Raw genomic sequence first — 12,499 nt, 5'->3', positions numbered from 1 at the left:
TTCTTTTTCCTCCTCTCTGAGCTCTGTTGTATAGACTACACAGTAGACTGCACGAGGTTGATGCCAAGTCAGATGTGTACACTGCATGCATTTCAATAACACATTTATCGATGTAGTAATGATTACAAAGCTGCATTCATTTGTGCCTTTTACCTCTCCCAATAGTTCCATTTTACTTGCCTACTTCTAATAATGCTTTGTGGAGATTTACATTGTAAACTTGAATTGACAATTTTTTTTTAATATGAGGGCTATGCGGTGGCCATTGACATTTGTGAGAAAGTGGGAAGCGCAAAAGGAATAATGATGAAACATAGAGGGTTAGGGTATAGGGTACCCAAAAATATTTCAGAGCTTCTAGTAACAGTCAATAAAGGCTATGAACAAACTAAAAAATCCCAGCGCCAATCAAAGAAAGTATACAATTATGCAGCTGTGCACCAGTGAAAACCACCAATAATGAATAACACAAAAAACAGCACAAAAATTAAATAAATAAAGAATAATCACAAATAAATAAATGTCCGTGCAAAAATATATATATATATATACATATAATATTTCAAACATAAGTCCTTATTCCCAATTCCCAAAAGGATTTTCAAGACAATGTTCCAAAATGTGCTTCCACCTAATCACCACGTGACAAATAATATTGACCGCACTCACCAGATGGAGGTGAGCAATAAGCCTCATAGGATATAAGGGATCCTATAGCCCCTCAAGAGGAACTCAAATCTCCTTCTTCACCCTGCTTAGATATAGCAATCGACTCCACTCTACTTCTCCACGGAATCCTCAATAATGTGCAAGGAAAGAAAGGCTACATAGTGTAATACTGCCACTCAATACCATATAAATCCATAGAATAAGGACACTCACATGTTTCAATAAAATAACAGGCCTTGTTTAATAGCCTCAAAGGCTTCAAGAGAACAAGTTTCCAAATTGTAAATATAGGGATCTCACGCTTTAAGAATCACTGTAGAGGATGACCAGCTTTCCACCTCTAAGATGGCCGCTTGAACCGCAAAAGTGCGTTCCAAATACCGGAAGTGACGTAGGCCAAGATGACGGCAGACCGGAAGTGCGTCAACGCGTTTCGCCCCACTCACAGGGCGTTCTCAAGGAGCTTGAATACAAAAAGTAATAGAAAATGCCGAATTTTTGAGCTGCCACAGGAATAGAGGTTAAATCTTCCAATGATAACAACTGCTTAGGAGGGGATATCCCTCTTTTTTTAAGGGACCTTTTCCTACTTTCTGCTGTGTCTCTGCGACAGGAAAAAAAAAGCTCAATGATGATACCCTGATCTCGGCACATCACACTGTTTCTTTTTTTTAAAACAAAATTTATTGAGTTGTCTCACAGACATTTCATAATGTTAAATTGCTGGCTGCGCTCTGCGAGGCAGTGGACGTCCTCGCAGTGTGCTGCAATGAAAAAACGTACTTGATGCAGTACATTTTTTCATAGCATTGTGCCTGCACACAGTGGTATGAACCGGGCACATAGGAGACAAGGAATTTTGCCTTGTCATGCGGTGGAATAGGAGCCCAACAGAGTTCCACCACGTATGGTATGAACATACCCTAGCATTCCCTACTCTATCCAACATTGAAAAAAGCTTTATCTTTGTATACATTTTAATGAAAACATTAGTATATTTTTAGAAAGCATATATTCTAAGCTTATCCAATAAAGCAAGCAGTGCTGCCATATCTAAGAGTCATTTGTGTTCACTGAGATTTTCCTATTCCATTAACAATTATTTTCATATCAGTAGGCATGCTGTATTTCCACCTAGGTAAGAAGAAATGGCCCTAAATCTGGGACGTTGGTAATTACTGACCCCTTTACAAAGTCTGTTATTTTCAACTAGGCCTTAGCCCCATAAACTGGCCATACAGACATCACTCTGATTCAAATTCAGTACTGTACATAAAATGATGGTTTCAATCAAACTTAAGGACATGGAAGTAAAATTATGGAAGCAAAATCCGAATAGGCTGAAAAATCTGATCCCTTTAAAAAAATTGCACTGTTTTTTTTCTCATTTAGATTTCATTTCAGTTCAGTTGCATGGAAATCACATTTAATTAAGTCAAGTATTGACTTCAAAGTAAGAGATGAGCTTGGGCGTCCTCCAAACTCATCTCTAACTCCAATTTCAACTGCTTTTTTTTTGTACTCCAATGACCTGGAGTTCAGGTTAGTGAGAGTTTGGAAGATGCCCAAGCTCATTTCTATTCACAATCAACCCAATTCTGATTGTTGATCATACTCATGGGTGGTAGATTGCTTAGTTTCTGTAGATTTGTTTCAGTCCTAATTGTGACTGTGAATAGATCAAAAGTGGTTGAAATTGACTGATAACTGCCCTTTTTCAACCATCATTAGACCTTTATTTTAGCACTAGAGATATTTGTATTACTTATGTGACCTGTATTTGATCATGTATGATCCTTTGATTATTTGATTATGAAAACAGATCATGCAACATTCCAGAAAAGAGCAGACTTGAAAAACCTGATTATCGCAGCCATATCTGTAACCATCACACAGGCCTAGCTGCCTAGATGAATAGTTCAGTCATCTTAGTACTGAATCATAGTGAAACTTATTTTATTTCATATACCAGGAATTTAGGACTATAACAGCGGCTTGTGTTGCTGTGCTTTATGAATGCACTACAGAAATATGACTTTACCTGGAACAGAACCAAAATCTTGATTAGAAAATATGCGCTGATTTGGCAGGATTTGCCTGGATTTACACGGCCAATCCGGTAACCCTTGGTCAACCCCTGACATATGCAGCAATGTATGTGCTGTTCAGCTCACTGAAATGTAGAAGCTACTGTTCTGGACAGGGCTGGGAAAAACTGTTTGCAAATTTTCCTTTCCAATGACCTTATTAAGGGTCGGTCTACCCAGAACTGATATTTCAGCAATTAATACATATCTTGGAGCTTAAAGTGAACATGACTTGGCCCTGCAGTTCACCAGTGTTGAAATGCAGTCACCATCCTCCTCTGTTAATCTTCAAACCACTCCCTGAGGAATCCCCTTGGTTTCTGGACCAAGGCTGTACTTAGGACCTTGGCTTTTACCTATTACCAGAAAAAATCCCACCCCTTCTTGGTGAAACACCCCACCCCTGTCATTCAACTGTCAAATGTCAAAGCCTCCATTGTTCTCTTTAGTTCGTTTCAGGAAGGAAGGAAGTTCTGGCATTTGACAGCTAAATATTCAGGGAGGGGAAGGGGGCTTAGTGCCAGCAGGTGTTGGGTCTTAAAGCAGAACTAAAGCCACCTATCCCTTACAGCCAAGAAAGCTGCCATCTTAGCCCCTGTTTATCTACAGTTACCATGGTACTGTACAGGCGATCAGTTATGACAACCGAACATTTGATGGCTTGACATTTCTTTTGAGGTCACAAGCAACCATGACAGTTATCATCACACAATGCTTTGAATGTAGCTGTTTTGGGAAACAGTTAAATCACTGGGTTTTGTTCTGTTTTAATCTTGGCTTTCAAAAACAATTGAGTACTGTCCGTGATACTTTTTATATTTGCACTAACATCCAAATTTTCAGAAAAAGCTTTCAAAGTGTAACCCCATCTTCAAGATCCAAGCAGTGCTGTTTGGACCTTGAAGAAGGGGTTATACCCCGTAAGCTTGTTCTGAAAATTTGGATGTTAGTGCAAATTAAAAAAAAGTATCATGGACAGTACTCAATAGTTATGTTGCAAGTGCACCAATATGGCTGCAATCACCTCAAGCTTAATCTTGGTTTTGAGAGAAGTCAAGAGTCCATGTACAGTCTGGGCTATGGATCCAAAAAGGCACCAGGGGGATCAGTTTGAAGACCAACAAAGGCAACCACGCATATACTGTACCACTGTTTCAGCAATGCTGTTAGATAGATTGCCATCTTTTCTGGGGAAAAATACTGGCCTTATGATATTTGTTCTTTTAATAACATTGGCAGCAAATTTAACCTCTACTCACCAGGGCAATAAAACACAAGCCAGATTCCAACCCTTGTTAGGTCAGGCTCACATTAATCACTCATCTCTAGGAGACCCAAGAGATTTCTTCAACTGAGTTCCCAAACCCACCCATGGACCACTCCCAGAGTATGTTTTCTCTTTCTGGAATACTACGCTAAGATTGGGTGTACCATGCAATATTAGAAACATTACATTGTATTATACCATGGACAGTATAAAAGACTAAAGTGGATAAATGTTGCAGAAACCCTGCTGTTTTAGGTTCCAGGGTCACTGAAAACTGGCCCCAGTTTCATAAAAAAATGTTGGGGAGAGGGGTTGCAGGAAGTTCTAAATTCAGCTATTTCTACACTTTATAGATTTAGGTTAAACATTTTGAAGGGCTTAAAGAAGCCTGCACATGTATGTTTAAAAGTATGATGCAATTTCAAACACCAAAATGTGCTTAAGAGTACTTTTCAAATGCTCCAAATATTTTTCAGTGCACCCAGATAATACCCTAAGCCATGGGTGTAAAACTCTATTTCATTGAGCATCGTATCAACATCATGGTTGCCCTCAAAGGGCTGGCTGTATCTGTAAGACTAAATCAGCCTTTTTCAACCAGGCTGCCAAGGCACCCTGGGGTGCCATCAGGTTTCTTCAGGGGTGCCCTGGCAAAACGGCCAAAAATGTATACAAGCCAGCATCAATCCTGCCTTTTAGTAAACAAAGTCCTGGGTTTTCATTTTAGGACCTGCCAGCTGCCAGAATCCTAACAACCAATGACATCATCAATTGATCAGGAGGACATCGGGTGAATGCACATCATCCTTGTTTGCCCCTCCCCTGCCCCTCTCTGTCAGCACTGGGGTAACATTAGCAGAGTGAGGGAGAGAAACTGAGAGAGACACAGGAATACTAGTCGGTACCAGTGTGCAAAGGTGTATTTGCTTTGGAAGGATAAATCACCTCTACTGTTTGGTGTACTGGATGTGTGTAGAATAGTTTTTTAGATTGGGGTGCCTTGAGCTTGTGCGAAATTTTAAAGGGTGCCTTGAGAGTATCCATAATTTTAAAGGGTGCCTTGACTGAAAAAAGTTTGAGAAACACTGGACTAAATAAATGTATCTACTTTATTATATTAAATAGTTGCTTCTGCATTCAAATAGTACTAGTTTAAGTAATAACCAAAGACTTACGCTGCGCAGGGCAGGTACAGATCGGCTAGGAGACCATTGATACTTCTGTAGCAGATGATGCAAGGCTGAAAAGGAGGGTTGCATACTGTTGGTGTCAACCACAGAAAACTTTATTGGAGACTGTTCAAACAGAACATGGTTCTTCCACAGTGTTCTGATTCACACATGTGCGGTATGGATTGAAACTCGGGTTTCACAGCTAATTGATACAGTATTTGTTCACCAGTTCATGTCAGGTTCAGGATGGAATTAGCTCTCAGGAATATCCTGTTCACACATATGCAGTTTAGAAACGGTTCACATAGAAGTCAATAACCTGTAATCCGCTCCTGAACCTGAAGGCACTGCTCAGAAATCATACATGACTCTTTTTCAAACCGCACTGAATCTGCACCGCTAGTGCACTGGACATATGTGAACAGGCACCATAGGAAGCAATGTTTTTTCACATGTCATGCGGATTGGATGCGGTTCAAACTGCATCCAATCCTCATATATATGAACCTGCACTAAGCAGTCTCCATTAAAGTTTCTTATGGATGATACCAGCAGTCTGTGAGCCTCCTTTTAAACTGGCATGGAACTAATAGTATAACATATTAATTATAAGATGTCAAGAGCCCCTCCACCATCAGAAGTCAAGGTTCCCCCGCCCTCCCCTACATCACAATGCACCCCCCCTTACCTTGTGTTGCTTCCGGGAAGAAGCTGGGGCAGAACTGGGAAGCAGAAAGTGCAGGGCTTGGTGGAGCACCAGATGAGGGCTGGAGTCAGCTGCCGGAGTTTGCCGAATGCTGAGGCCAGGGGAGGCAGAGATGAGGGGGTGGTGCGGCTGCACAAAGGGGTACAGGATATGTAGGAGGAGTTCTGTCCTTTTCTCTGCTGCAAACTTCTGAGACAAGGTGGGGGAAGAGACAAGAGGGTACCGCAGCTGCAGGGGAAGTGAGAGGGCCACATAAAATGGCCTGGTGGGCTGGATTTTACCCTCGAGCCTTGTGTTTGATGTGATTATGCCCTAAGCTCTCTCCACATGGACATTAACTTGTGCTCTGTCTCAAAGCAAATCCCTGCCCCACCAACAGAGCTAAGTCCTATTGCCGACCAATTGGTAGTTTAGTGCCACAGATTCTGCAATCAGGAGATTCTCTGACACTAGAGTGTTGAATTGCAGAAGGCAGAGCTTAACAATAGCATATATGACAAACTATATGAGTAAAGTATTCCTGAAATCAGGGTTTTCCCCTGTTCATGAAGAAAGGTATCAACAGGAATAATTTGGTGTCTGCTTTTTTGTCATGTAAATTTGATGTATTTATAGCAAAATTGAAGTTTCGCTCCTTATTATAACTTCATGGACCTGTAGCTTGGATATCATTATTTGTGTCTAATTTTTTCTTGGAAATGCTTAATTTGCATTAAGTCCCCTCCAGACTTCTCGCTCTCCACCTTAAAGGCTGTTTTTTTTATAGTTACTATTTACAAAGTCTTTAGGCCAGTCATGTGATGCCACATGGCTTCCTTCCCCTCCAGGCTGGTGGGTCCTTGTTGATGCAGAACATAGCTGACATGATGAGATCAGCACCACTCTCTGCACCAGTACACTGTGAATGAAGGGCACCCTGGTGACAACTCTTCAGGAGGCAGGTCCATGATACCCTGCATTCACAGTAGAGTCATCAGTCTTCCAGACTGGGTGATGTTAGCCATCATTCAACCCAGAAGCCAAACCAAGAAGAGGTTTTGTGTGGGACAGTGCTGGATTGAAGCCAGAGTTGCTCTATTTTAACTGCCCAGCGACTATTAAATAGAGATTTAGCACAGAATTGAGCTTTGAAAATACCTTCTTCTGTTATTGAAAATGCTGCTTCCTGTCAAGCCAGCTCTGTTACTGAGAACTGACTATGGAGATCACTGGGTCCATGAATCTCCCCTTCCAGCTATTGTATTCTAAACATAGGTAAAAACGGGGCACTATCACTGGGCACTAGTTTAGCAGCACTGCACAAAACAGAGAACTCCCCTTAGAAAGAGGTGAAGAAAACAGAGTTGAGAATAAACTAACATACAGACCACTGAGAGCACTAAAACAAATGTTCAAGAGTCCAAAGTGTTTAATGATAAAATTGGTTCATAGCAGAAACAATCTAATGCATTTTCGGGGCCACATAGACCCCCACATCATCAGGGGTACAAAACAAGTGCAATTATAAAGGTTTTAAATATACAAAAACAGTAAAAGTCATAAGTATAAAAATAAATATTCAAGTAAAAATTTATGAATATAAATTTCAAAGAGTATACACACGGCACCCGCAGCTGTCAAAATACCTGAACAGCGGCTGATAGTTCATAGTTAGTCACAAGTTCATCTAGTTCAAACAATAAAAAAAATGAATACGTACATTGAAAACCTCCATATACAGAACCCTATACCAACAGTTGATCCAGAAGAAGGCAAAAAAAAAAATTAAAGAATGAACCAATTTGCTCCACCAAGGGAAAAAATTATCCCAAGGCCCCATGGCAATCAACATGGCCCCTGGATCAACAATCTCTGGTGTTATTACTTGGAAATCTTAATAGTCAGTTATATTCTGTACATTCAGCAATTTCTAAACAATATTGTTATTACAATATAATCCACAAAACTTCAAGTCACAACTGTGCTCTAAACATCTATATGACAGTAGCACTCACATGTCATGATGTCCCGCCAGGACAATTTCCAAATCATTTTAATCCTATGTCTGGGCATTTTCTCTATGTATTTCCTCATGGGGTTTACACACAGTCCTTATCTGTTCTTCCCTCACTGTACCCCTTCCCATTCTGCTCCATACTACTTCTGGTTTGGCACGTATCACAGATCACATGGTCCACACCGTTCAGACACTGTACATATGATCTTTGTTGCAGTCACATTTTATTTTCTTTGAAGTATAACTAAAGGCAAAACTTAGTTTTTAGTTTTAGATTGAGTACGGAGGGATTGGAACACCTGTCCCTGTTAGGGAGATTGACCTTCTCTATTTGTCCCAGTGACTATTATCGCCAAGAATGAAGATAAAGGAAAATCCAAAATTTAGTTGTCACTAAAACAGGAGGTGAAGGTAATTTTCCCCCATGGGGACATTAGCTCTGGTGACAACCAGGAATTAAAGCACTTTGGAGGGATTTACGTTTACTTTTTATTAGTCTATGGGACAGGAAGTGAAGGGAAATATCCCCAATAGGAAACAGATGGCAAAAAATGACGGTATTAACCCTACCTTATTCTCAATCCAAAATGAAAAAAAGTTTTTTCCTTTACTTCTACTTTAAAGCAAACATTCACTATGTGTTTTCTTTTTCTCTGGTGACACAATCACTTATAAAAACTAAACTTCCTCCATGCATCCAACGTGTTTCAACACACACGTTCCACAAGTTCTTCATCAGGACTGTCTTCTGTGGGTACACTGAGCTAAATACTGTACAGAGCAGGGGACTGACAACTCATGGGGCCCCCGGGCAATAGGAGATCATGGGGCCCCTGTATCCTTGCCGAAACTCAAAAAAGCCTATGAAAAAGCTACCAGGGGCATCTCATGGGGCCCCCTACTGACCCCGGGCCCTCGGGCAGTGCCCGAGTTTCCAAATGGTCAGTCCGCCCCTGATACAGAGTATACAGTTCATAGAGATATAGGAATAGTGTGCCCATTCAGTGAATGAGAACTATTTAAAAAAAACTGCAAAAAATGAAACCTGAACACCAGTTAGCTTATGGCAATAGGACCAAAGTGGAAACGCAGGAGGATCCTTCAGCCGTCAAACAGAATGTTGCAATCTAATGAATCCTTTTACTACACATTGGAAACAGAGGGCATTAGACTAGCAGAAGTGTTCTCATTGGTTGAACATAAGTAGCAAGAAAAAAGTGTGCTTCTGTGTACATGGAAATTTCTGGGCCCTCCATCCACTGAAGCCGATAAATTAGAAGACCTTACATTGTTGGTCAGCGGAAGCAAAAAATACCCATGTCATATGTGGGGAAAAATAGAGAGGGGGGAATCCCCTGGAGCCAGTGGTTGCTGGAAAGAAAATATATATCAGTGGAAGAACAAAATGGCCAGCGTTGGTGGCCATGGGAAAAAATGCCTGGTGTAGTGTCTGGTGTGAATAAGAATGCCCTTATGTCAGTGGGGAGAGCAATAGTCCACAGTTGAAGGTGGCGGGAACACTAGTGCCCAGCAGGGGAGGACAACAGTGTTGAGAGGGGGTGGGACAGGACAATAGTGCAAAGTGGAGGCAATAGTGCCCAGGAGGGGGCGGGGTCATTAGTGCCCAGCAGATTGTGCAATGAGGAATTCTCTGGAAGGAACACGGATACTGCATGCAGAGGGGATATGGACACTGCATATGGGGGATAAACACTGCACATGGGGGGGAGGTGGAAACACTGCATATGGGAGGAGGTGGAAGCACTGCATACTGGGGGGGGGGGGCTGAGGGCTGATAGAAACTTCATGTGGAGGGAGAGACACTGCATATGGGAGGAGGTGGAGACACTACATGTGGGAGGGGTAGACACTGCATATGGGGGGAGGTGGAGACACTACATGTGGGAGGGGTAGACACTGCATATGGGAGGAGGTGGAGACACTACATGTGGGAGGGGTAGACACTGCATATGGGGGGAGGTGGAGACACTACATGTGGAGGGTATAGCAGGGGCGGACTGACCATTTGGAAACTCGGGCACTGCCCGAGGGCCTGGGGTCAGTAGGGGGCCCCATGAGATGCCCCTGGTACCTTTTTCATAGGCTTTTTTTAGTTTGGGCAAGGACACAGGGGCCCCATAATCCCCTATTGCCCGGGGGCCCCATGAATTGTCAGTCCGCCCCTGGGGTGTAGACACTACATGTGGGGGGAGGTAGAAATACTGCATATCGGGGAGTGTAGACATTGCATGTTGGGGGGGTGTAGATACTGCATATGGTAGAATTATTGCATATCGGGGAGTGCAGACACTGCATGTGGGGGGAGGTAGAAACACTGCATGTCTGGAGGTGTAGACACTGCATGTGGGGCTGTGTAGAATGTGGAATGTGGATGCCACATGTGTGCATGTGTGGGGTGAAAAAAACTGTATTTCAGGGGGGAGTGTAAATACTGCATGTTGAAAAATGGAGAGGGGGTGTAGACACTGCATGATGGGGGTGTAGACAATGCATGTTTGGAGGTGAAGACAGTGCATGTTGGGAGGTGTGACAGTGCCTGTCAGGGAGTGTATATAGTGCATTTCAGGAGGTGTGGACATTGCATGTCGAGGGGTGTAGACACTGCATGGTAGGGGTGTAGACACTGAATGATGGGAGTGTAGGCAGTGCATGATGGGGTGTGTAAACACTGCATGATGGTAGTGTAGACACAGCATGTCAGGGTGTAGACACTGCATGACCGTGCTGTAGACACTGCATGATGAGGGTGTAGACACTGCATGATGGGGGTGTAGACACTGCATGACCATGCTGTAGACACTGCATGAAGAGGATGTAGACACTGCTTGATGGGGGTGTAGACACTGCATGATGAAGGTGTAGACACTGCATGTTGGGGGTGTAGACACTGCATGTTGAGAGTGTAGACACTGCAAGACCGTGCTGTAGACACTGCATGATGGGGGTGTAGACACTGCATGTCGGGGGTGTAGACACTGCATGACCGTGCTGTAGATGCTGCATGATGGGGGTGTAGACACTGCATGTCGGGGGTGTAAACACTGTATGTCAGGGGTGTAGACACTGCAGATGAGGGTGTAGACACTGCATATTGGGGGTATAGACACTGCATGATGGGGGTGTAGACACTGCATGTTGAGAGCGTAGACACTGCATGACCGTACTGTAGACACTGCATGATGGGGGTGTAGACACTGCATGACCATGCTGTAGGTACTGCATGATGAGGGTGTAGACACTGCATGACTGTCCTGTAGACACTGCATGTCGGGGGTGTAAACACTGCATGATGGGGGTGTAGACTCTGCATGTCGGGGGTGTACACACTGCATGATGAGGGTGTAGACACTGCATGTCGGGGGTGTAGACACTGCATGTCGGGGGTGTACACACTGCATGATGAGGGTGTAGACACTGCATGTTGGGGGTGTAGACACTGCATGATGGGGGTGTAGACACAGCATGCTTTATGTGGCTAAATGTATTGTTTAAAGTAGAATCTTCCAGCAGCTAATGTGTGCTGGGTATACATGCATTGAAATTCGGCCGGTTCAGTCGTTAGAATGGCTTCGATCAAACAGTCCTGCTGGAAAACCAGCATTCAGTCAGTGCATCCAGCCAATGGCTGCAGCGCTGATCTCTTTTTTCTGTTGGGCAGCCCCCTCTATCAGAATCCAGTAGCATATCAGGAGAGATCCCTGCATCTACATCATTTGTGTGGATGCGGGGATCTGCAAGGTTTTTCTTCTACATTCAACCTTTTGGTTGATCAGAAAAAAAAAAAACCTCTACGTGTATACCCAGCTGCACACCTGTCGCGGTGTATGTTGTGAATATGTACTGTAATGCATTGTTATAAAGCGTAGTAGTGCTTGCTTTTTTATTCCAAATTTGTACTCTGATTTATCATAAAAAGCTGGATTTGGGACTTATTCACAGGAATGTGTGCAGTCCTAATGCAAGAACAAAGCAGCTGGCCCTATGTCTCATGGCTCCAATTCACACCTCTTCTCCTGGTGTGAATAAGCCCCAGATTGATCTTTTTTCTTAGGATATAGCAGCAGCCATGCAGAGAAACCCCCAACCTCCATCAGCTTTCTTATCCCATGTACCATTAATTGAACATGCCTTTGTTGAAGGAGAATCTAGGCACCAGTAAACTTTTGGCTGGGGACTCTTTAATAACTAAACCTACCAATTATCCTCATTAACAGCTGCAGTGTATACAAGTCCATGCGAGTCAATGGAGTGAAGGAATTCTACCATTTACTGTATGGGAAAGGTTTTTGTGAGTATTCTGCCTCCTAGTGGAAGGAAGACACATAGCATAATTCATCAAATCCTATCATCAATGTACATACATGTACTGTATAGTGCAATGATGTCACCTTTAGAGGACAATTAAAACTTCAAGGCAATAGTTATCTGTGCCTTCAAAGGAAACTACATTATATGTTCAGTCTGCACATACTTCAGCTTATTTTGAGGTTTACATAAAAATCATTTTATTGTGGTATTCACCCCTTTACATTCTACATATTGCATACTCACCTGATTTAAAAAAAAATGTATGAAAACATT

This window comes from Staurois parvus, unplaced genomic scaffold, assembly GCF_062004578.1.
Source record: "Staurois parvus isolate SC_StPar_1 unplaced genomic scaffold, SC_StPar_1.0 ptg000636l, whole genome shotgun sequence".
Lineage (NCBI taxonomy): Eukaryota > Metazoa > Chordata > Amphibia > Anura > Ranidae > Staurois > Staurois parvus.
This window is presented reverse-complemented; position numbering follows the sequence as displayed.